Genomic DNA, 25267 nt, shown 5'->3' with positions numbered 1-25267 from the left:
GTTTTATAAAGCTCTGAAATTGAAGCCATGAAAACAAGTTTGAAACTTTATATAAAATAATATAAATATCTCTGCCTTAATGTCCCCACTGTAAAAATGAGAACAATAGTCTAACTACTTCATAGGGTGGTATTGAAGATTAAATGAGGTATTATACATATCAAGTACTTACAGTGCTTAATGCAGAAAGAAACACAAATGAATTGTCATCTGCTAGATTATAAACTGCATGGTGGTAGGACCTTGTCTTTATTTTACTTCTGTACCCCAAAACAAAAGCATTTTTGGTCACATTATAAGTGTTAAACCAATAGTTTTGGAATAAATGGAATGAAGTTGTGGAGGTGGCAGACATCCATTCTTTACTTTCATGGATAAGTGGTTATGTTAGATGATTATCTCTCAAAGCTCTGGCCTCTCCACAAATCTGTCTGTGTTCATATCTTACAACCCAATCATATGCATGCATCTGTAGAATGTAATTGAGTTATTCCAATGAAAAAAAAGTGTCTGGGATAAGATTATATCTCCAGAATTATAGACTTTGAGTCATTCACTAATTTATTAATTAATTTGACTGATTACTTATTAAGCATCAGGCACTGGGAAGATGTCAGAAATGAAGATAAATAAGGTACTTCTTCTACTCTAGAAGAGCTGTCAGTTTGCACACTGAGTCAGAAATATAAACATAATTGCAATATATGCTGGAAGAGCCACTTTAAAAGTAGAGATGTGTTGTTCCAAGAGAGAGAGGAACCAGGTTTGTTTGTAACCAGTGAGTTGTATTCTAATTGATGAGCAAGATCTGAACATGTGATTGAAGACAAGAAGAGTCATTCCAGGCATGTTCACCATAGTTAATTGAAGGGACAATTTTAGGGATATCATATTTTAAAAGTGGGATTATAGTTTTCATGATAGAGTCTAAAATTGGTGAAATATCATGGCCTAGCACTGTTCTTTCTTTGCAGTTTATCATTTTACCCTGTTCCTGTTTTCACACTCTAATGAGCAGAGCTGAGTAAGTCATCCATGAAGGTATGTCAGATAACTCATAAGGCTTTAGAGGCTACTTCTTTCAGTTTCATTGGTGTTTTCATTGGTGTTCAACTCAAGGGTAATACAAGTGTTACTTTCATCCAAACAATGACATAATTCCTCCTATACGCTGTTTGAGAAAATAATAGTTCTGTTACTGTTCTGACTGCAAACCGATCATCCTATCTAATAAAAGAGAAACAGGGTAATTAGCCGTACATCTGCTACCCTTCCCATTGGCTAATCAGGGCAATATGCAAATTAACTGCCAGCCAAGATGGAGGCCGGCAGCCAGGCAGCTTGAAGCTAACATGAGGCTTGCTTGCTTCAGTGACAGAGGAAACCAATGTTCCCCGCCTGCCTTGCCGGCCTCAGAGTCTGCAGTTTGAAACATTGTTACAAATATAGAAGCTAAACAAAACCCCAGAAACCTGCTTTCAGCCAGCTGGGATCTCAGAGCTGGAGTTGATAGTGTTTCGATTATAGAACCCAAACACCAGATACCTGCTTTCAGCAGCAGAGGCCTAAGAGCTGGAGCCAGAGCTCAAGCTGGCCCAGAATAAAAAAAAAAGAAAAAAAGGAGCAGTTGGGACCTTCAGTCACCTGCCAGCCTGAAAACAGCCCTCAGCCCCTCACCCAGACTGGCCAGGCAGCCCAGTGGGGACCCCAACCCTGAAGGGTGTGTGACCAGCTGCAAACAGCCATCATCCCCTCACCCAGGCTGGCCAGGCACCCCAGTGGGGACCCCCACCCTGATCCAGGACACCCTTCAGGGCAAACCAACCGGCCCCCACCCGTGCACCAGGCCTCTAATCTATATAGTAAAAGGGTAATATGCCTCCTGGCACCAGGATCAGCGTGACAGGGGGCAGCGCCCAAACCCCCTGATCATCCTGCGGCTCTGTGTGTGACAGGGGGTGGGGCCACAACCTCCCTATCCGCCCTGCTCTGTTCATGACAGGGGAAGGCGCCCCAACCCCCTGATCAGCCCTGCTCTGTGCCTGATAGAGGGGAGCTCTCCAACCCCCTGATCGGCCCTGCTCTGTGGGTGATAGAGGGCAGCTCCCCAACCCCCCCACCACGGGTCCTGCTCTGTGTGTGATGGTATAGAGCCATACCCTCCCCGTCGGCCATGCCCTGAGTGTGACAGTGGCGGCACCCCAACCCTCTGATCGGCCCTGCTCTGTGGGTGATAGAGGGTGGCGCCCCAACCCCCTGATCCGCCCTGCTCTGTGTGTGACAGGGGGCGGTGCCCCAACTCACCTATCGGCCCTACTCTGTGAGTGACAGGGGGGAGCTCCTCAACCCCCTGATCGGCCCTGCTCTCTGCATGACAGGGGGGAGCCCCCCAACCCCCTGATTGACCCTGCTCTGTGCATGACAGGGTACGGAGCCGCAACCCCCCTGATGGGCCCTTCTCTGTGCGTGACAGGGGGCAGCGCCCCAACCCCCTGATTGGCCCTGCTCTGTGCATTACAGTGGGTAGCGCCACAACCTCCCCATAGACCCTGCCTTGAGTGTGACAGGGGGCGGTGCCCCAACCCCCCAATCGGCCCTACCCTGAGCATGACTGAGGGTGGCATCGCAACCTCCCAATCCACCCTGCTCTGTGCATGACAGGGGGTGGTGCCTCAACTCCCCAATCGGCCCTGCTCTGAGCCTGACCAGGGGCTGCACCTAGGGATTGGGCCTGCCCTCTGCCACCCGGGAGCAGGCCTAAGCCAGCAGGTCATTATCTCCCGAGGGGTCCCAGACTGCGAGAGGTCACAGGCCGGGCTGAAGGACCTCCCCCTCCCACCGAGTGCACAAATTTTTGTGCACCGGGCCTCTAGTATATAGTAAATCCCTAATATGCAAATAGACTGAATGGCAGAACGACCGGTTGCTATGACATGCACTGACCACCAGGGGGAAGACACTCAATGCAGGATCTGCTCCCTGGTGGTCAGTGTGCTCTCACAGGGGGAGCACCACTCAACCAGAAGCCAGATTCAGGGCTGGTGAGCGCTAAGGATGTCTGACTGACAGTGCAGGGAGCTACAATGCTAAGGGTCCCTTGGGGGATGTCTGCCTGCCAGCTTAGGCCTGCTTCCCTCAGGTGGACATCCCCCAAGGGCTCCTGAACTGCGAGAGGGCACAGGCCAGGTTGAGGGACCCCCCCTCCAGTGTACAAATGTCTTGGACCGTGTCTCTAGTGTTGAAATAATTTACTTACACCATGGATCCTAGCTGTGACTGAAAACATAATGTTGATTTAATCAGGACAAACAGAATTTCACTGCTGTAGAAATGGTCAAGAAAACAGAATAGAAGAAGAGCTTTCAAATGATGAACATTTTGCTAATGGTAAAATGAACGGAGGCATATTTTCAACAAAGATATACAGTGGGGCCTTGACTTATGAGTTTAATTCGTTCTGAGACCGAGCTCGTTAAGGAGCTCATTAACTCAAATTACTCTGTCAACTCAATGCAAAAAATCGGCCGAGAGACAGCTGGAATTTCAAAAAACTTGTTAGTCGGGACACTCTTAAGTCAAGGCCCCACTGTATAAAATATGAAATTTAATTCCAAAAGTATAATATTAATTAACTTCAACCTAATTTTTTAGATATGCTTTGGACTCTACACTTTTTTAGTCTCTCAATAAATCTCGGTAGGATATAGTGCCAAATGTCATTATTCATGTGTTTTGGCTTGTGGAAATGCAATGTGTTAAGTAGAAGGTTTGATAAATAAAAGCCCATAGATTTAAACTGCTCAAATCATAGCACTAGAACCCAGGACATGATGAAAAGGGTAAATCTTGTTTTAGTTGAAGTCTTACAAAGAACCTCCTAATTAGATGCCTTGTGCTTACAATATATACTAAAGAATTAGTAAGTATTGATGTCTGGGGCAATGGTGGAAAAAGCACCATGGCTTCCTCCTTGCTTTGTAACATAAAAATAAATGTGTGGTGGTTCCAAAAAGAATGTTTCAGATAACAAATCTGCCTCAAGGATAGGAAGTGATATGTTAAAAAGTAGCATAAGATCTCTTGAACTTTACTTGATTACAAGTTCAGTCTGTTTTATGATCACAGGTGCCATCCTTGGCCCCTGCTCCAACATAATGAACCTCCACAGAATTCAAATGAGAGCTGCCAACATCATTAAAGAACATTTGACCTAATTTATACATCTTTTTATCTCTAAATCCCTGTGCCTAGAATAGAAGCTTCATTTTTCTCATCTATCCTTTTAAAATGATAAAGAATTATCCTTTCTTCTTCTAGGCAGGACTTTAGACATATCAAATTAATTTTCTCTATTATAACCAAGTTTTACTTTACAACATTGTGCCCTTTTGACATGCTGAAGAAATGGCATTGCCAAATCTTGCTTGGCTTGCCAAAGGTCACATTGAAAATTGGTTGCAAAGCAGGACTAGGACACATGGTATCCAAATCCTAGTCAACAGCAGACCACACTCATCTTTACATCACAGAATTGCATTACAAAATTATAGAGGACAGAACATGGGAGCTGGTGTCAGGTCTGGAGAGCAAAAGTAAAAGGAAGGAAAGGGCACAGTGATTATTTATGTGTTCATTAGTCATTGGTCTTACAGAACACTAGAGGCCCAGTGGATGAAATTCGTGCATGGGTAGGGTTCCTAGGCCTGGCCAGTGATCAGGGCCAATCAGATTCCCTGCCTTCCTGCCTCCCTGCCTCCTCCTTCCCTCACTCCGTCTGTGTCCTGCAGCCACTGCTGGTCGCCCACCATGTTCCGCACTGTCCCCTGGTGGTCAGCACACATCATAGTAAGTGATCGAACCCCTGGTCTCCTGGTCAAACTCCCAAGGGTACACTTTGCATATTAGCCTTTTATATATATAGATGATTTGGGTCATTGGTCTTAGAGACCATGATTTCTCAACATAAGTGTCTCACTTCCAAGGGGACAAAAATTGGTTCTTTGGGGAGGGAGGACCATAATCTTACTACTTTATGTATAAAGGACACATATACAGTCCAGCCGGGGTGGCTCACTGGTTGAGCATCAACCTATGAACCAGGAGGTTAGCATTTGATTCCCAGTCAGGTCACATGCCCAGGTTGCAGGCTTGTTCCCCAGTGTGGGGCATACGTGAGGCAGCAAATCAATGATTCTCTCTCATCATTGATGTTTCTATCTCTCTCTCCAATCTGAAATCAATAAAAACATATATATTTTTAAAAGAACAAATATACAGCATATAAATCGTTATTTAGGATATCTGTGGCTTTAAAATTTCATGGACAGGGTATTGGGGAAGAAAAAATGTTTTAAAAAAAGCTCTTTATAGAATTAATAATGAACAAACGAACAGGATGAGAAAAAAATTACAGAATATTTTCTGGGACTAGGCCAGAAAAAAAGCAATGTGTGAATGAGAGAACATGTAGCCAAAGGGAATGAAGTAAGGGGGAGTTCTTTCATCTAATCATACTTGATTGATTATTTATAGAGAACTCTTTCAGAATCCTGGATAGCTCGGTTTTGTTGTTTGGATATTGCTATAGACAAAATTTTAGAATGGCTCCTAAGATACATGCTCTTATGTAATCCCCTCTCCCAAAGTGTGGACTGAACCAATGGATATGATGCACCATCACTCCCATGACTATATCATGTTATATGGAAAAGGAGAAGAGATTTTGCAAATGCAATTCAGGCTCTTAATCAGTTGACTTTGAGTTAATCAAAAGGTGAGTGTCCTGGACAGGCCTGATCTAATCAGATGAGTTCTTTAAAAGAGGGCTTCACCTCTCTTTGTGTTCAGTCACTGGAAGCAGCAGGGAAGTGCTCCTGCTGGCCTGAGGAAGCAATCTGCCATGAGTTCCACCACTGCAAAGAAATGAATTCTGCCAACAACTTGAATGATTTTGGAAGTGACCTGCAAACTTGAGATGGGAAAGCAGCCCTGGCTGAAACCTTGATTTCAGCCTCGTGAGATCTGGAGCAGAGGAACCAGTTAATCATGCCCAGATCCTTGATCCATGGAAATTTTGAGATTTTATATATATATATATATATATTACTGTTTCAAGCCACTAAATTAGTAAAAATTTTTCACACAGCAATAGAAAACAAATATAGCTACATAAAAGGGAATAAGGGGAGTTTTTTGGTGTTTCAAGTTTTTCTACAACCTTCCCAGAAATCTCAGACATTATTAAACCTCATATAGTTTTATCATGCCAGAAGTAATTATGTTATTTCCTTTTTCATCTTTCTTCTAAATTTAACATTTTGGTCTTGAAAACACATAAAATATATTTTATGCCAAAATTTTTTGAGATTCTCCATCTGTACTTAAAACTAATAATAATGTTCTTAGAGAAACCAGAGTGATCAGGTTACTTATTTTAAGGGCTTATTGCTTTTCTCAACCTATATTTTGAGGGTGCATCACCTACTAGTATTTCCAACATAAAATGAGGATCTTGGAATCTAATTAATTCCACTGCTGTACATGTAGCCTAGAACTCACTATGAATCATACTCAATTCACATCACTCCTGACTCTGTCTGGAGAGGCCAGAGTCTTGCCATTCTCCTGGATACTGTGGGGATAATCAAATTAGAATACCTGCAGCCCATTGTTTTTTAATGCCTCACATTCTTGTCATCCTTAGTTATCTCCAAAAATATAAGCTATTTTCTTTAGCCTCTTATGCTCATATAGTTCTGTACTTCCTGCTTTCCCAAACAATTCTTTTACTTTGAAAACTTGTCCTGAAGTTCTACTTTAACCAAAACCTGGCTGTGGTCCAAGAACAGTGCCCTCCCAGCAGCTATGTCAAGTAGAGTCTGTTTATTCTCCTACTCCTCAATTATCTGAGCATTACTTGGTATTCATCTTGTTCTTTGTCCCATTACCCCTTGCTATGGACTGAATGTTTGTCTCTCCCCAGAATTCATATGATGAAACCTAATCCCCAATATAATGGTATTTGGAAGTGGAGTTTTGGGGAGATAATTAGACCATGAGAGGGGAACCCACATAAATGGGATTAGTGGCCTTATAAAAAACCCCAGAGAGTTCCTTTCCCATTTGCCATGTGAGAACACAGCTATCTATGAACCAGGAAGTGAGCTGTCACCAGACATCTAATCTGTTGGCACCTTGATTTTAGACTTCTCAGCCTCTAGAACTGTGAAAAATAAATGTTGTATAAGCCAAGGCTATGGTATTTTTGTTAGAGTGAACCAAACTGAATAAGATTCTCCTCTAGTTGGCAAAACCTCCTACTCTTATGGAGTTAGGCAGTTGCACAAGCCTCTACTTCTCTTTTTTGCTGTCACCGCCAAACCTCCTGCATATCCCCCATCTTCATTACAGAATTTTGAACCTAGTCATAATTTCAGGTTTACACCAAGTTCTTTTGCCACATAGATGAGCCATTTGCCTGATTTTCTGGTCTCAAAATATTTAAACCTTTTGATTTCCTGATATTCACTTCCACTGTACCTCAGCCAACCATTTCCATGGTTACATCCTCATCCTGATAATAACCTAGTACTTCTGCTCTTCTAATATGTTAAATTAAAATATTTCAGTATTTGATTAAAACCTTATCTTCTTCCACCTCTCTTGTTGATTTACATTATCTCTGATTATTTGATCTCAAAATGACCACTAGTCTTTTCATCCATCTACTTTCTCCCTATGTTCACTCCCTTGCTTAACATCATGATTTGTCACTTTATTCTCCAAGCAGTAATGACAACTCACTGTTCTGTCAACTTAACTTCTTGCACTCATCTATATTTCAGCTAGCTTGTATGACTGACTATTGTATTATTCATTTATTATCACATCAAACATAAGCCCATGAGCTGTGCCTCATCACAATGAAGATCTTTGTAATTCCCCATGTTGCCACACTGAACTGAAGGCATGCAAATGCATCCCACTAAGCTAGTAAGGCCAGTTCTCTGACTCAAAAGCAACAATGAGAATGAGAACACATTTCCTTCCTTCCTATTAGCTTTAAATGAATCTCCTCCACAGTTGACTGTACGTGAGCACTTTTACTCAACCCTAGGAGATCTCTAGGAGGTCTCATTTATCTTAATTTCTACTGATAATAGACACAGATGTTTGGGGCAAACAGAATGAATTGTGAATGCAAAGTAGCTCTTCAAAATCACCTGAATATTTCTGCCCAAGGAACCTCTTGTGGAATAGGTAGGGCACTGGTACCTAAAAGGCATCAATGGCTTCTTCCCTTATCAAATTTAGAAATTTAATCAGCAGTAACTCAGGATTTATTACTTGAATGATGAAACATCAGAAGAAGTTCATTTACTAGGCTGAGTCTCTTCTGCCAAGGACCACATGCCTAAGCTGTAGTGGGTTGCAATCCCCCATATCCAGTATGATTATAATGGAAACATTTTTTGTAAATAGCAGCTAAGTCAAGCATTAGCAGGTGAAAATATGCAATATATGACTTACATACCCCTAAGGCAAAATGTGTTCTCACACTCCACTGGTTTGAACTTATTGATTATTTTAACTTTACCTATACTAAGTTTTACACTTTCAGGATCTAATGAGCAATTCATTTTGAATTCCTGATTTATGGAATAAATTAGGTAGTGGCATTGCAGTGTGTATCTTTTTTAACCTTCTAAGAAAGTTAGATTTGCTAGAGTTCAGCACATTGGATGAGAGGATGAACAAGAAGAAAAAATTTTGAATATTAGTGCAGTTAACATCGATAAAACACAATCCTATTCTTTAAATATACTTTTATTAATTTCAGAGAGGAAAGGAGAGGGAGACAGACATGAAAACATCAATGATGAGAGATCCATCATTGATTGGCTGCCTCCTGCATGCCCCCTACCGGTGATCAAGCCTGTAACCGAAGCATGTGCCCTTGACTGGAATCAAACCCAGGACCCTTCAGTCCGCAGGCTGACGCTTTATCCACTGAGCCAAACAGGCTATGGCCCAATTCTATTTTTGAATATTATGCTATCAGACACTGTGGTAGGTGTTGAGAATGAATGGGATATGGGGATTAGCATGTATTTGTGAATACTTCATAGTTTGGTAGGAAAAACACATGGATAGTCTGAAAGACACTATAATGAAAATATGAGGAAAGTTATATGAGATTTTAGAGAAGGAAGTGTCTAAATATGTCAAAAAGAGCATAAAAGGGTTCCACAGGACAGTGATATTGCATTCTTTCATTCCTCAGGCAAATATGTAATTAGGCACGAGTGCTAAGCAATGACATGTTCTTATATACCTTGGGACAGCAGAACTTGACTGGAGACTCAAGGCCATCTACTCTATGACTAACATTAATTCAAGAAACAAAAGCAGTCTATGAAATAATCTCATTGAGTTGTAATTTCTTTTTATTAAATTAAGCGGAAATTGCAAGCAGCTATGTGTCAGGCACACTGAGTGCTTTATTGAAAGTGCATCATTTAATCTTCAAGACAAATCATAGCTCAAAGAATAAATCAATTTCTATAAACATCGAGTTATTTAGCAGCTTCCCTCAACCAGGCATTGTACTGGATGCTAGAATATCAAAAGCATGAAGGCATGACTTTTGTCTTCCTGAAGTCCCTGGTTCAGTGAGAGAGAGACACATAAATATTATTCTAATGGGTAATATTAAGTGTTAAAGTAGAAACAGGGAGCATGATGCCCAGGGAGCACAAAGCAGCAAACACTTCCTAATGTGTGGGCTCCATGAAGGCTTCTACCTGGAGGCTTGAAGGCTGGGTGAACAATGATTACTTAAGTGCATATGCAGAGGAAGGGCATTCCAGGAAGAGAGGTCAGCCTGAGCATATGCCTGGAGGTGTGATGATGAGAGCTAAGACAGGTGTTATTGGCTGTAATTCAAAGGTGAAGAAGCTGAGCCTCAGTGAATTTAATAAAACACCTCCTGCCCTCCCCACTAGGATCACCCCACTAGTAAGTAAAGAGCCAGGAGTAAAAACTCTGGCTGGTGTATCTGCAAAGCACATGTTCTTTCCATCACCTTAAGCTTCTTCATAAGAATGTGACATTTAACCCTGAAGAACAGGGAGTCTAAGCACTCTAAGGGTGTGTGGGGGGGATTAAATTGACTGTAAATGCCAAGAAGAAAGATCTCAGTTAGTTACAGGAAATGTAACAAAAGAAAAAAAAACAAAACAAATGAGAAATGGCAGGTGACAGGAAGTAAAGAAAGAGAAGCAGTGAGAATCAAAATTTTAGTAGGAATAGTTGCTATTAAAACCTCTTGAATGCTGCCATTGTGACCTGACATGTATCCAAATGCATCCTTCTCCAACACCAGGCACTGTCTCTGCCTGCTGACACACTGCTCATCCTTATCATTGCAGAGCTTGTGTTCCCATAATATGAAGCTCAATGGAAGCCCTAACTTTTCATTAATCATTCTTTTTTTATATATATACTTGTATATGCCATGCATGTAAAAGACTCTATAGAGTACTTTAAAAGCATACTGCAAATGTATTTCATCTCTATTGTGAACTAAGTCAGTTTGGGGGCTAATGTAAGTTTGAAGTCATCATTTACAAATATTGTTTCTAAGGGAAAACATCTGCACTATGCTGTGAAAAGATAATAAAAAGACATGAATTAAACAAATGTTCCATATAATTTTCCTATGATTTGTTCACTGAGACAAACTTCTTTCATGGAAGAACTAGTGGCCCAGTGCACAAAATTCATGCACAGGGGTGTAGTGTCCCTCAGCCCGGCCTGCACCCTCTCCAATCTGGGACCCCCCTTGCAATCCAGGATCACTGGTTCCTAACTGCTCACCTGCCTGCCTGCTTGATCGCCCCTAACCACTCTTCCTACCAGCCTTCTCGCCCCCAACTGCAACCCCCTGTCGGCCTGATCTCCCCCAACAGCCACCTCTGCCTACCTGCTTGCCCCCAACTGCCTCCTGCTGGCCTGATCGCTCCCAATTGCCCCCCACTGCTGGCCTGCTCACCCCCAACTCCCCTCCCCTCCTGGCCCGGTCACCCCTAACCGTCTCTGCCTCAGCCCTGCCACCATGGCTTTGTCCGGAAGGATGTTCGGAAGGTCTCATGGTCTAATTATATTACCCTTTTATTAGTATAGATAGGATATGACATACCGCCATAACTATAACATATCTACCAGTATTACTTTATGAGAATACGTACTTCATGCGATAGGAAGACATCTAATACATTACATTGTACATGTGTAAGTAATAGGAAATACTGTATTCATAGCAATAATATACACCCTGTGACTTCCCTTCCTAATTTGGAAATGATTCCCCAGTTCTTTGAATGTTTCCTGGCCCCTGATGTTTTTTGTGTTTGTTTTTGTCATTCAGTGTAATTTTATTTACTGTTTATTGCACATGATTTGAGGTCTTTAATTTCTAACCACCAAAGACTCAAAGGACTATTTTTTTTCATGAAGTTTAACATTAACATTAGTGAATTCATGTATTGATGTGTTTTTTTACTGTAAACGTCTGAATTATTCACAATGCCATGGATCCTGAACTCATAAGTGTGGAACATGCACTGGCTGGCAGCAAGCCAGGAAGCCACTCTGCAAGCAAACAGATACTCTGCATAAGGAGAAAAGTCATAGCACAACATTTAATGTCCAACCTGAGTCACCTCAGAATGTTACATATATTGACTTCTTAATTCATATAGTACCGGGAACTCAACTGCTTGGTTGGTGACGGGGTTGACCTGGTTTTGGGGGCTTATTCCTGAAATAATTAAGGAAAGGGGGACTCAATCTTTCTTCTTGGTTGCTTGTTCCTCCCAAGCCCTTCATCTTTCTTCTCGTCCTCAGCTTCTTAGGCATCTTCTCCTTCACCTTGACCTCCTTCTTCCTCCTTTGGATCCTCAGATTCTTCCTTGGTACCTTCTTCCTCATCCTCTCCTTCCTCTTCCTTAGCCTCTTCCTTCTCCTTCTCCTCCTCTTCAGCTTCTCCTTCAGAGGGGGGTTCATCCTTAGCTTCCTCGGCTTTTGCAGCCTCAGTGGTCTCCTCCACCTTGATCTGCTCCTCCTGGACGTGGCTGGTGTATTAACAAGGGAAGGAGTGAGTGGACATCAAGAAGGAGCTGGTCTGTAAACCATTGTAGGCAGATCGGCCAAAGACCTGGGAACTCTGGGAGTAGCCGCTGGCTATGCTGCCCACACTGGTGAAACTGAAGCAGGTCTCCTCACCTTCCAAGACTTTCCTGTAAGCTGCAATGTCAATGTCCAAAGCCATCTTCACATTGAGGAGGTCCTGGTATTCTTTTAAATACCATGCCATTTCACTCTTTGCAGTTCCCAACTCATTTTCTAATTTGTTGATTGTGTCCTGCATAGCACTAATGTTGGCATTGTGCTTATCCTCCAGCTCTTGCAGCTGCTTTTCCAGCACTTTGTTCATGCCCCGCCATGCTTCCATCTCCAGGGTCTCAGCCTTGTGCAGGCGGCGGCTCTCAGACACCTCATCCTTGGCTGCGTGCACCACTTCGGTGTTCTTGGCAGTGCTCTAAGTCAGCATGGTGAAGGGCTCTTGAACCATTCTTGGGCATTCTACATTTTCTTGGCAGCCAGCTTCTCGTACTGGGTGCGGATGTCCTTGAGCACTGCAGAGAGGTCGGGCTTGGCGAACACATCCATCTCCATGGAGATCTGAGCGTACTGGATCTTCGCCTGCAGCTCGGTGATCTCCTCTTCCTGCACCTTCTTCAGAAAGGCGATTTTGTCCATCAGGCTGTCAATGCGCTTTTCGAGCTCAGCACCAGCGAGAGCCACCTCATCTGCACCTTTGCGCACCTCCAGCAGCTGGCCCTCAGCATCCTGGCGGTTCAGCACCTCTTCCTCGTAGCATACCTGCAGGTTGTTCCCAGCCCCTCCTGAGTTCCAGTGTCTCCTAATGGGGTCCGAGGCTGCACCCCCGATCCTGCTGCCCTCTCCTCACCAGGGACTGGGGCACGGTGGGGTGGGGTGCAGGAGTCTCATTTTCATTAAAATGTTCAACCCGCACCGGCTCCACCGGTGTCCACAGATGGCCCTGGGGCAGACAGTGATCCCGGAGGCTCTTGCTGCCCCCACCAGAGCTCAGCCACGATGGTCCTGTGTGAGACAGCTCTGCCAGGCCCCGTGGCTGCGACTTGGACCTGCTTCCTTAACCAGGGACCTGGCACTGAGCGGGCGGCAGTGGCACTTCCTCCCCAGCCTGTGCTGGAGCAGGTCCCTGCAGTTTCAGAACCAAACTCTGAGGGCCTCCCCTGGCGGCAGCGGCACTTAGCCCGCTGGCTCTCCCTCAAACCCGCCAAGGCTTGCTTCTCACACTTGCTGAAAACCTTCTCGGTCCACTTGCAATAGTAATCAGTTCAGGCTTAAAGGACTGGGGACTCAGTTGGGCCTGAGGGAACTGGGTGCCCCCATCTTGTGGCTGTGGGTGCCTCCATCTTTGTGTCGGAGTGATGGTTAATTCGCATATTACCCTTTTGTTAGATGGGATACATACATTGATGACCTTGAAAGGCAGAGGTTTCCCTGAGCATTAATGGAACCAATCATTATCAACATCAGGCCTTTCCTCCTCTTCTTTTGTTCATCTTTTGTTATTGTAAAAAACCAGATAATACAAGACAAACGACAATTAGCATCATCACCTTTCCACCAAGGAAAACAAAACAAACTGGTAACCCTACTTTTGTAAGTGAGTCTCTTTTGGGATGGCAGCTGGCTGCATTTTTATACAGCTACATGTTTTGTGACTCAGCCATGAAACTAGTGTGAAGTCTCTAGTCCATTGCCACTCCTTCCAACAGTTGGTTTTTAGAAATCAGCATTGTTTTTGCTGTCTACTTTCACAGGAAGATGACACAAGGCCTTGCATTCAAGTAAAAAAAGAAATAAAAGTTAATAAGCTATTCAGTTTGGTGTTGGGGGAATTCATTTATAAATTGATGTACTGAAAATGTTGCATCCACAGTAAGGAACAGCCTGGCAACACTTAAATATACCACAGTAGGAACACATCCCAACCAGTTTCCCACTTCTTAATTTCTTTTGTTTGTTACTAAAATGTGTTAATTTCTGTTAATCACCTGGCTTCATTGCAGTTGTAATTTAACTTTTTCTCTGCTTCAGTTCATGAAGCAACTTTCTGTCTCTATTTTCTTTCTTAATGCCGGGCTGATTGTGTACATTCTCCATTAGAAGTCTGACAAGGAGGATGCAATTCAGCTTTTTCTCTTACAGTCTGTAAAAACAAATAGGACCAGGGCAGATGTTGGGGTAAATTTTTCAATATATAAGAAAACTAAAGTTTACTGTCTGCTTCCCTCACCTGCTCTTCCTCCCTAGCTCTCTCCCTGCCTCATATTCAATAAAAGCTAGCATCAGCTATTCACATGTTCTCCACAAGGAGGCTATGTTTAACTTTTGTTTGCACTGAGTAGCTTTAGCAAACATTGTTTTGGGCATCATACAAATATTGCCAACTGCATGATGATGCTCCCTTTTCACCACAGGCATACATACACACATACAAACACGTTTTTAAATACAGCCCCGGCTCTGTGCCCAAAACATGAAAAGGACTTTTTAAAAAATATTCTCAATTAACCAATTTAAGAAAACACCATTTGCTTGACTAAACAATAGAGGACTGATCCCTTGGATACAGTAGATCCATAAGTATCTGTGGCAGATGTGGATGCGGAATGGAAATTAAGGCAAGTCACAATAGAATTAGAGTTGAGTTTTCAGCATAGTCATGGCTCCTTCATCAAATGACTTTTTAAAGTCATTCCATATGGTGTTTGTGGAGATTGAAAGTCCAACCATAGGACATTATGTGACTATATAATCCAATTTTCTCTTGACAAACTATGTACTATCTAAACTCCAAGTGGTAAAATCAAGCCCAGCAATAAACAACCTACCATCAGGTGGAAGTGTGATTTATAGGATCAGTCTTGAGCAGACCTGGAAGGCAGAAATAAGTTGTAGTCACAGATAACTTATATTCTCAATGTGATTACTCATTTCATATGGTTATAACTCCCTCACTGTGGCCTCCTAGGTAGTTTCCAATGGAAGGTTGCATATGGAGGAATGTCTATATGCTGACACCTGCAAATAGTGGACTGTGGTGGAGTTACACCCCCACTCAGGAGCAGCCCTGAAAGACACAGATAAAGTGGGAATAACCTCAAACAGTGCATCCAGATGTATAGTTTCCCTAAGAAGAAGAAAAAACTGAAAATATGGATTCATGAGCATTGTAGAAGAGGACCTCTCAGAATGGGCACACAGATTGAAGATGGAATCACTGTCCCATGTAAAGACACACCCAAGGTTATTCAATGCAGAGGAATCTCAATAATCAGATGGACCAAATGGTCCATTCTGCAGACGTTAAGAACACCCATAACCATTTTCTGCTTGTACAGTGAGCTCATGAATAAAGAGAGCATAATGCCTACAATGAAGGTAATTCATGGGCTGAGCCACTTGGACTTCTCCCAGCCAACATGATCTGTTTATTACAACTCCTGAGGGCCCAAACTGCCAAACAACAGAAGTCAATACTGTGTATCTTTCTTGGTACTGCATAATAGCCAGCTACGTGAATCAATAATAATTATAGATTCCTCCTGTCAATACTTACATTGGAATGAACTTTATTCTGGATTTGCAGATAGTAATCTTGTCTGCCTGTAAATTTACAGATTAATGTCCAATGATGCTCTCCTAAACCATGGCTAAATTTCTTCCTTAAAAGTGAAACACGGACTATTGCCTATGGAATTTACTGGCCTATAGCACAGAAGCAGCTGTTCATATTAAATGATAAACTCAACATTTAGATACCTGATTAAAGAAACAGCAGGGAGATGACTTTTGGAGTTTGAAGTGCTGTTTTACAGAGTATTATATAAGCTCTGAATCCAAAACATATTTATAACTGGGTCCTGGAATCATGATATAGAATGAGAAATGAAGAAGACATAGCCCACTGTATTAATTGACACCAAATCACAGACTGTGGCTAATGTCTTCTCTGGTCAAATGATCAGGGACTTGGGACAAACAAGATTTGAAGACACCTGACAAAGAGATTTCGGGAAGAAATGTGCATAAGATCATCTCGGAAGATGCCTAGAGTCTGAGACTATTTGCAGCCCATGTGAATCTCACCAAAATTGCCCCAGTTGTATGAAAGACTCTCTTACAAACTATTTCAAACATATAAAAATGGCGTACATAAAAATTTAATAAAAACTTGTTTACCCACTACTCAGATTAAGGAATAAAATATTATCAATACCATTTAAGGTCCCTGGGTAACCTTTGGCAATCTCATTATCCTTATTTCCTACACCGCCCTCCCAGATATAAATACTACCTACTACCAGAAATGTATTTGTTTATCTTTCCATCCATGCTTTATAATTTTATTACACATGCACATATCATATATATAAACATTGATTTTCATATTTTTAAATTTTGCATAAATGGGAACATCTTGTTTAGATCCCTCTACACTCTCTTGTTTTATATTTTTACTCAAGATTAGGAAAATTATCCATGTTTAATTTTCACTTATGTATAGTAGTCCAGTGAGTGAATTCATAATGACTATAGTCATCCACTTCCTTTTGAGTATCATATGTTGTTTCTATATTATTTTTTGCTATTATAAATAATTCTATAATTTTTGTAACTATATCTGTGTACATTTCATTTATCTTGGGTTTTCTTGTGTAAGGAATCATATTGTTTGAATAAAAATGCTCCTTTATGAATCCTGATTTCTTCTTTATACAATGTATTATTATAGTACATTTTGAATACACACATACATATATGACTACATATATAGGGTGGGGCAAAAGTAGGTTTACAGTTTTGAGGCATAATATTGTAGTATTATTTATTAGTTATATTATTTTTCAATGTGAACAACTGTAAACCTACTTTTGCCCACCCTATATGTATATACGTGCACATATATGTGCATATGTATATGTATATATGAATAGTGTGTATGTGTATGTAATAACAGATTTATTAGGTTACACAATCTGTGGTGGATGACCTGTTCTTTTGAGTCATGTTCTGGAGCTTGAAGTCAATAGGTGGATAGTCAGGGAGAACATATGGGATTTGAAGAGGGGGGTAGCAAGAAAAAACTGTAACCTTCAAGGATGAGCTGGGACTCACAAAAATACACTAGAACTCATGTTGGTTGCTTACTGCCACCAGGCCTCCAATTTTCAGGATTGGAGTGTCCTGCAAGAGAAGCTGGTACCCTGAAACATGGATTAATTTCAAATACCTGGATCAGGAGTTGGATAAACTGAAAGAATAGATCCAGCAATGCTGAAAGACTTGGGGTTGCCACTGCATATAAGCAGGCAAGCTAGTGGACAAGCTTCATGCATGAACTGCAACAGTATCTTTTGTTCTGCTACAACATTCTGAGCATAATAAGAATATGGCTTACATTGTATTTCTGCCTTACAAATCACATGCAAGATATCTTTCATAGCCCAATATAACTGGGATCTATGCAGGGAATGTGATTATGGGAAACATAGTTCCATTTTATTATTTCAACAAAATATAGATAGACCAGATTATTCATAGTCTAGAGTTCTTCTCTGTTGTTTATAATCCTCTTTTATGTCAAGTCCTCCTGCTGTTGAGATGGGTTTACTGGCTGGTGGTACTTTTACATGTTAGTACATCAGTTGAAGAACATTGAGGAGGGCTCACAAAGTACTAAGGATGAAAAGGAAAGCCTCTGGAGGTCCTGTCATGAAACTATAATAAATAATTCAGGAGAATTTGGATCTTCTCTTAGAAAAGGGATGAGTGTGCTTTTGGTTGTATGAGGAAGAGTTGCATCATATTGCAGAGGAAATTATTTGGGGGAGATTGATAGAAGTAGCAGTAAAAGAGATAGACTGTGCTAGGCACTATCATATGGAGATTGTAACAAAGAAGAGCACATCATCCTTTTGGGAATTTTTCTCACTGTGAATAGAGTCAGTGAGATGATGCATCCTCATGCCTCACTCCTACTGTATAGAATGAAGAGAAAAAACCCTATGCCTAGACTTATAAATCATTCATGGAGTTTTGAAGCTTTGGTGAATATCATAAAGATGTAACAAATATTTAGAAGTCAGATTCATCATAATAAAACAATGACAGTCAAATGCTAAATATAAAGAATAATGAAATTTTAAATACTTTAAGTGAATAATAGTGAGGACTCTACAATCAATATCTACTTATCATTTATTACTAGTAACACATTTTTCTGTAATTTTTATCCTTTTGTCCTTTCTAGAGAAACAAACTGATCCTCAATTCAACTATTGTTTATTTTAATTTTATTTAGTAAAATAATTACATATATATATATATATATATATATATATATATTTGCTTAAATGGAGGAAATGAATAATTATATGATGATATTTAATTTATCTGATGGTCTGAAACCCTGACAGTTGCTAGAGTTGAGAGCATAATTTACTTCTTGGTAGGCTGCTTGACTGTCAGCACTAACAGTCCCCTAGCTAATTAGATTGTCATAGGGCACTAGAAACCATTTAAATATGATGGCATCAAATCTGAAATTGCAATGGGAAAGGCATCTGGGCTGTCCAACCTCTTAATGACTTGCCCTGAAATATCAGAAACAGCAAGAATTTTAAACATTTTGATAGAAAAAGACAAAATTGAATTATTTTTAGGTAAAAGCATATTGCTTCAATTCAGCTTCTAAAAAGAGTAAAAGGGCCCAGCCCGTGTGGTTCAGTGGTAGAGCATTGAACTATGAACCAGGAGGTCATAGTTCAATTCCTGGTCAGGGCACATGCCTGGGTTGCAGACTCAGTTCCTGGTTGGGGACATGCAGGAGGCAATCAATCAATGATTCTCTCTTATCATTGATGTTTCTATCTCTCTCTCCTGCTCCCTTCCTGGCTGAAATCAATAAAAAATTTATTAAAAAAGAAAAAGAGTGAAACAGAAAAATACATGGTACTAAATTTAAAGTGTCAGGGAAGTCAATGTCACATTGCTTTTTGACACCAATTTCTACTCTTTGTAAAAAGCCATAACAAAGAGCTCTATATTCTCTCCTTCTGCCTCTAAAAGCCAATTATGGATATTGAATAACCTGTAGAATGTTAATGTTACAGAAGACCAGAGAAAAACCAAGCCATGCTTAGAGAAAGGGAGTTACATTGTATTATTAAATTCTGCGCAGGCCCAGAGAAAAATGTGTCTTTCAAATTCTGGGCCCCCCAACATGGAGGAAACTTTTTCTATTTATACTTTTTCCAGTCCTTTGTTTCCCAAATTTGGAATGAGACTTCCGGGCCTTCTGAGAAAGAAGGCCTGCGTGCTGGGAAGGGGCCATGAGATCATATCTCAAGGCCTGGCCTGGTGTCAGCACTGACAACTCTGTCTGGGGCATAGTTTACGGCCTCTCTGGAATGGGAGTAGACTTATTTTCATTATTATTTAAGCAAACAAGTGTTTACAGAAGCCAAAATAGCAGGGTTAAAATTTCAAACAGCAGTTTTTATATAAGATGGATGCTTCAATACTGGGTAAATATTTTCAGGTAACCCTATATAATAAAAGTGTAATGCTAATTAAACCAGACATTCTTCTGGACATCCTTCTGGACGACCTTCTGGACAAAGCTGGGGTTGTGAGGGCCGAGACAGAGGCAGCTTACATGGTGGGTGGGGACCTTGGCAGAGGCGGCCTCTGCTGCAGTGGGGGCCAGAGCCCCTTGCACTAATTTTGTGCATCGGGCCTCTAGTATTACATAAATTGCTCTAAACAATGGCAGCTTAATAAAAGGCATATTATATGTAGACAAAAAAATCATTTTCCATCCTTAGAAATGGTAGGTTAATCATGTTTATCAATATATAAGTTAATATAGTGTTTGCATGAGAACAATCATCAATAATAGCTATTTTACATCAAGCACCTACTTTGTGTTAGCCAGGGTGCCAAGTCATCATACATACTATCATTAATCCTTACAACCTCTGTGTGGGAGATAATTATTTTCCATACTCACAAGTAAGTACATTAAGGCTCAGAGAGGTCAATATTCTTTCCAAAGGCCACAGAGATAATTAATGGCAGATCTAGTATTGAAATATTCTTAATCTGATTCTAACAATCTTGCTTTTTAACCATTATACCATGCTGCTATTTCCATTTAAAACACACTGTTCCACTGCCCCCCTGTTCACATGTAGCAACCCAACTAAAGTAAAACCAGACTCTTCTCTGAATTTTTAAAATGGTTTAGAATTGCAAAATTCCATAATATGCAAATATTTCCAGATAAACTTCCAGAGAATGCTTTGATTCAGCTGATTTCCCCATGAATACATATAGAATTTGGTTTAATCATTCAAGTTCCGCCATCTTGTAGGAAACAGAAGGGAATCAAATCAAATCTGTATATGAGGATTAAGATCAAGACAAATACCTAGATTTTTGAAACCATGAGAAAATGTTTCAAGTTGAGAATAGTATGACTATGAAAACAGGGAGCAGGGCTCAAATATGGAAAGTTTACAGTAGATAATATACCTCTCAGATTGTCATAGCTTTTAGTATCAGCAGGAGAATATGTTATAGCCATGGTATAAACCAGAGCCCATGATTCCAAGTTTCTACATTATGGTACCAGATTCAGGCAGCCCTAAGCTAAAGATTTGTCAGCTGTCTTCACCATATAAATTGGTACTAGACTACAGAGACAAAGTTGAATACATAGTGTGCCTTTTAGGCTGTCAGCAGAATTATAACATTGTTTCAATGATTTAGGGGACTAAGAACTGCAGGCCATCCTGTAATATATATTCCAGTGATTATGACATAATTGTGACTGTGTGTGCTTTTTACTTTTCAGCAACTTCCTTTGGCCACACTCCTACACTGAATTGTCAGTGTGTTGATCAGCTCCTTATATTAATAGCACACTTCTCTCTCTCTCTCTCTCTCTCTCTCTCTCTCTCTCTCTCTCTCTCTCTCTCTGCCTCTGGAATGCATTTAGATTTTCTCAGATTAAACCAGTTGTAAAGGTAGGACATAGCCTTTGGAAACTGATATGACTTACAGTGTCCACTTAAGAGACCAATTTAATAAAAGTCATGTCAAAATGTTTCTATTTTCTCTTCAAAAGTAATCTCCATTTGCTCAGTGGCCAAGTATTACACTTGAGTCCCTTTTTAAAATCTTTTCTCTGAGCATAGGATTTAAAACCTGGTGATCTCAAGGAGGTAATCATTTTTACAGAAAAAAAAGAGTGAAGATTATGAAATAAATATAAAACACTCTTATTTCCTGTTCTTTAAATTAAAAAAAAATCATGTTATGATATTCATAGTTGATGTGTAAAGGGTTTTGTAAGGCAGCTTCAATGCTGAGGAAATGCTAATGAAAAAAATAGGCTACTTCCCATAAAATGTATGGTTTCCTAAACTTAGACATTAAATCCATTTAGCATACCCCTTACTCTAGAGAAATTATAAATGAGATGCTTTGTTCAGTGAATTTTTTTGAATAGCTAGTGAATATTTTTATGAAAAATCTATCATTAAAACTAGTGGTCTGGTGCACAGATTTGTGCACATTGAAAGGAAATTAATTAGAAGAAAGATTCGTGTGGTAATTACATCACTGCAAAAAATTACATGTCAAAATAGTATATATAATATCTATAATAATAAAAGGGTAATATGCTAATTAGACCGGATGTCTTTCCTGGTGAAGCTGGGGCCCAAGGGAAGCCAGCCTGGTCCCGGGTGCCTGTGGGTGGCTGGAGGGGGAAGCAGCCCGGGTCCCGGGTGCTTGCCGACAGCCAGAGGAAGGAAGCTGGGTTCTGGGTGCCAGAGGGAAGCTGGTGCCCGCCACCGGGGGAAGGAAGGCCTACTTTGGCATGAATTTTCATGCATTGAGCCTCTAGTAGTCTTATAAAATTTATATAGGCGTGCAATTGTCACCAGCTAGAGTTTTATATGTATTGTGCATGCATGAGTCAATGTTTATTTTAAATTGCCAGTGAGTGGCATATGTACCAGTTGGACAGTCAGATGGACGTACGGTTGGTCACTTAGCCTTTTATATATGTAGAAAGTATGAATGAAAACAAGTGATATAATATAATCAGTGTTATAAGGAGACCCAGTTTCAAAATAAGAAGCTAAAGGAAATTCTCTAACACCTCTAAAAACCATATTTCCACAGCTCTAATACGCACATCTAAAAAAAACAAACAAACATAGATCCTTTGCTTTAACATTAATTTGTAGCAAAAGCTCCATGAAGTCTAATCTCTTTAGTAAAGAACTTCAGGGGTGTTAGATCAAATAAATAGGTCTTTACTAAATAGGCATGCTATTACTTTTCTTAATTTCTTATTACTTCCACTCTCCAAGATATAGATTACTCTATTTACATATTCAGTGAACAAATCGTCATTTTCTTTATGGTTTGTAATTTTATGATAGGGGTAAACCAATACAATTTGACTATCAGAAGCCAAATTTTAGTAGGAAGATAAAAAATCATGGAACCATTTTCATTCCTTTCTCATCTACTACCCTTGCCCAGTTTTGCCAGGGTGTTTAACATGAAAATTTATACCATGTCACTCCCCTAGTTAAAGACTTTACTTAACTCATTTATTACCCAACTTTTGCTAAGCTCTGACTATATGCTGGACATTGAAGCTGCTGGGGATGAGAGGAGCTCACAGCGTATGTAGTCAGGAAGACAAATAAGCAAACAGTTGATTGCAATGTATTCTAAATAAATTCTCTACTAAATTAGTACTCTCAATAAGGCAGTAAAGGATACTATTTAGAGTCGGAGGGAGACCGCGTGGCAGACAGCTGCGTCCCTTGGGACAGGCACAGCCCCTGACGGGGGAAAGGAGAACCGGGGGAAAGGAGAACCGCGGGATTCCTGGCGCCACCAGGGGAATTGAGAGCTGTGTTCTGTGATCACGGAGGACTGAGCCTAAAGGGGGCAGCCTGAAGAGCTGACCAGACCATGCAGTCCCGGTAAGAGAAGAAGCTTACAGAAACCAAGCCTTCCCCGTTTCCACGGCCGGCGTTTGTTTCTTTGTTTTCACTGAATCCTGTTCATGGGACATTTCGGATACAGACACTCACCTGTGCTGAAGAGAGGGAGAGTGTGCGGAGGAGTGGAATCTGGGGAGAGACTGAGGAGAGAAGGGGGGCCGGGGGAGGTGGCAGCTAATTGAGTGCTGAGACACCCCTGAGCCCAGGTCTGGGGCAGCCATTCTCTCCAGAGAGTGAGACTCCTCCCCCCAGCCCCCAGGCAAGGAGCACAGCCACACCCAGATTCCATCCTGTAGGAGATCAAGGATTAAAATAACCTGATCAGTCCCTGGGAGTTAACAGGGTCTGGCCTATAGAGGGATTTTCAATCCCAGCAACAACACAGCGCAGGTAACTATTACGCAGCCAGCTCTGGGCAGTGAACTTCCACTGGACAGAGAGGCTCTATAGCCTCAGAGGCCAACCCCAGAACACTGCCACCCAGAGGCTGACCCACAAACTGACTCTTTCCTAAACACAAAATAAGGCAGTCTGGGAAACAAATGCGGCCTGCTTTAAAATAAGGACTGTGGTTTACAACACAGAGGAACAGTGTATCGCAGGGAAACCCAACACTCTCCTGAATACCTGGCAGGTCTAAGGCGAGCCACACTGAAGAATAGAAGAACAGAAGGACCTTCACTACTGCAATTTTTTTTTCTCTTTTTTTCACCTTATAACTAAGAAACTAATTTTTTCTTTCTTCTTCTTCTTTTTTTTTCTTTTTTTTTCTTCTTTTTCCATCATCTGATTTTACCCTTTTAATTACTACCTTCTTATTTTTAACCAGAATTATTACTGCTACCATTTTACCATTTTTTAAAGTGCCATTTTATTTTCTCTTTATTTTATTTTGGGATTAGTGTTCTCCATTCTCTTTTCATCGTTATATTATTGGTTGTTTCTAGTTTTCATTCGACTCCAGGGAGCTGTTGCTGGAATTTGTTGGGATTAATGGCTGTTCTATAGGAGTATTCTCCTCATATAAAAAGTCTCTTCCCCTCTTCCACTTCATTCTCTCTTTTTTCTTTTTTTTTCTTTTTTCTCTTTCTTTTTTTTCTTTTCTTTTCTTTTCTCACTTTATTTTCCCCCCTCCTTTTTCCCAATTTCATTTTTGTACTCCTTTTTTTGGTCCCTACTTTTCTTTTCTTTTTTCTCTTTTATCTTTTTCCCTTCCTTCCTCCTTATCCCCTAATTCTCTTAATTCGGGTGGTCACCTTTATTTGGGGTTATTAATATCGTGAATATATTTGTGTATACTGCCTGGTACGTGGTGCCTTGTTGTGTTGTATTTTGTGCCTTTAAATCAACGCAGCAGATCCAAGCAACAGCAGCCTCCTGAGCACCACACCCTCTGCTGAGGAACAGCAGCTGTACGTGAAACCTCGCCCCACCAGCCAGAAGAGCCACCACAGCTGTGAACAGTACCCACCAGAGGAGCTGCTGACAACTGAAGAGCAGCTGCTACCACAACTGCCCGAAGAGCAACCACAGACCAAGGAGTCACTGCCACCAAGGGAGCAACCACTGAACGACTCAACATCTAGATATGTCAGTGAGATCAAACATGGGTAGACAAAGAAACCCCCAAAGGAAAGAGAAGGAGGACTCTCCAGAAAAGCAGCTAAGTAATACAGAGGCATGCAACATGACAGAAAAAGAATTCAGAATAAGGGTCCTAGAGTGCATAAACCGGATGGAGGAAAAAATCGACAACCTCTGCAAGAAGCAAGAAGAAACAGATGAAAAAATCGATAACATATGGAAGAAGCTAGAAGAAACAGATGAAAAAATCAACAACTTAAGTAAGACCCAAGAAGAAATGAAGAGTGATATAGCTGTAATGAAAAACTCCATTGAAAGTATCAACAGTAGACTAGGAGAAGCGGAGGACCGAATTAGTGAATTAGAAGACAAGGAAGCAAAACACACCCAAAATGTACTGCAATTGGAGAAAAAAATTAAAAGACAGGAGGAGAGCCTAAGGGAGCTTTGGGACAACATGAAACGAA

The 25267-nt window shown here is 40.9% G+C and overlaps 1 pseudogene across 1 annotated transcript in view; it reads right to left on the bottom strand.

The window, feature by feature from the left end:
• LOC308511838 (neurofilament light polypeptide-like) overlaps positions 1–25267 on the bottom strand; it is a 1188981-nt pseudogene that overhangs the window by 1100257 nt on the left and 63457 nt on the right. Inside the window, exon 2 of the transcript in view lies at positions 11980–12985. The product of the transcript in view is annotated as a neurofilament light polypeptide-like (transcript). The remainder of the gene's footprint in view (positions 1–11979; positions 12986–25267) is intronic.

Source organism: Myotis nattereri, assembly GCF_964212035.1.
Source record: "Myotis nattereri genome assembly, chromosome: X".
Lineage (NCBI taxonomy): Eukaryota > Metazoa > Chordata > Mammalia > Chiroptera > Vespertilionidae > Myotis > Myotis nattereri.
This window is presented reverse-complemented; position numbering and strand designations above follow the sequence as displayed.